The following is a 2,014-nucleotide window of genomic DNA, read 5'->3' on the forward strand; positions in this document are numbered from 1 at the left end:
ACCTATCCAGATTGGTCTCTTCAAAAGGCAGATATTCAATTCCTAGGAATTATCTCAAGTGAAACAAAGCACGAGGTAGGTTGAATGCATAGAGCCAGAAAGACAGAAAGAAAGCTTCAGGCCACATGCAGCTAATATTGCAGTAAATTAAGGGTTTTGTGACCTATTTCAGCAATGGAATACTGTGATTAACATTCCTTTGTCCCCCAAACTCATGTTTCTGGGAAGGATATTATAAATATTGGAAACAGAGGACACCAGCCATTCAGGCTGTACAAGAATACAAAACAATTGACAAACCTTCAGAGGTACTAACTGCTTTGTCTTTAAAATAGTTAACTGAGAAACCCATATGGGTTAAACAATGGCCTTTAACAGAAGATAACCTGTATGCTTTAGAACAGCTGGTAAGAAGCAACTAGATGCTTATCATATTTACAGTCAACCAGCCCTTGGAATCCTCCTACATTTGTTGTTAAAAATAAATCTGGAAAATGGTGACAGATTTAAGAGCTGTCAACAAGGTTATTTAACCTATGGGCCCCCTACAATTTGGAATTACTGTGCCTTCTCTATTACCAAAATGATGTCCTCTTATGGTTTTTGATTTAAAAAATTGTTTCTTCACTATGTCTTTACAAGAAAAGGACAGATAAAATTTGCTTTCACAGTGTCTACTTATAATAATTCTCACCCTACTAGGAGATATCAGTGGAATACCCTTCCACATGTATGCTCAATATCCCCACCCTATGCCAATACTTTGTAAATCAACCATTGGAAATAATATGCAAGTTATTTCCTAAGTCTATAATTTACCATTACATGGATAACATTTTGTTATCTCAATCAAATGCAGATACTTTAAAAAGAATGTTTGAAGAAGTAAAGAAATTATTGCCTAAATTTAGATTAAGAATTGCTCCTGAAAAAATACAAAGAGGAGATTCTGTCAATTACTTAGGTTACAAAATAGGTTTTCAGAAAATCAGAACACAATTTATTAGAATTTATGGCCCTCATGGGTATACCTGCACGAAGAAATATAGACAATGGTCCAGTGTATGTGTCTAAGAAAATGATACTCTTTTGTTTATTATAATATAAAGCATATTACAGGTATATCAAGCAATTTTACAAGTCAGGAAGTTATAGAAAGATCAAAATGTACTATAAAGGATAGGCTAAAAAACAGAAAGAAATGGAAAATAACTCCAGAAATAGATTTTATAATGCTTAATTAATTTTGATTTTTCTTAACACTAACGAGAAAGAAACAAAAGCAGCAGAGAGACATTGGATAATAGAAAAAACTTCTGAATTAAATCAGCTGTTTTATGTCAAGGATGTGTTGACCTCATAATAGAAACCAGCAGATGTGCTATGTTGGGGAAGGTGTTTCACTCTTGTTTCCACAGGAAAATAAAAACTTTGGATACCATAAAAATTTATAAAGATTTAGTTTGAAAAAGAGAAACCTCTTGTAAAAGAGAAATGACATCTCATCCAGAGAGGTAACAATAATACAGGTGGTAAGAAAACCTCATAAGGGTGGGGGCAGAGTTCTGTTCTCATCTTTGCAGGAAAATACTCATCTTCAAAGAGTCAAGAGACATTGGGCATCTAGATGCCTAAAGATGAAAAGATAACTATCCAGAAAGGATTGCCAGCAAAGAGAAATCTGATTTAAGCTGTATCATCTGCATGGTATAATTTGATTATCTGGACATGTATACATCTCTACTTAAAAATAAGAGCAGGCTTTAGAGTTGAAGGATGGCTATCCTTCTCTAAATCAAAGCATATTGTTAAAAGAAAAATTCAGAATTTCAGTCTCATGTCAGAAGCCATCTGGTATGGGATAGAAAAAGGTAGATTTTAATGAAATATTTCACTTTTCTTCATGCCCACGTTGTCTATATTGTATCTTTCATTGAATATATGTCTATGTGAATAATGTTTAAGTTTTCAACAATGAACAGTAGATTTTCCTGCAATCATCTCTTAAGCTTCC

Source organism: Arvicola amphibius, chromosome 14 (assembly GCF_903992535.2).
Source record: "Arvicola amphibius chromosome 14, mArvAmp1.2, whole genome shotgun sequence".
Lineage (NCBI taxonomy): Eukaryota > Metazoa > Chordata > Mammalia > Rodentia > Cricetidae > Arvicola > Arvicola amphibius.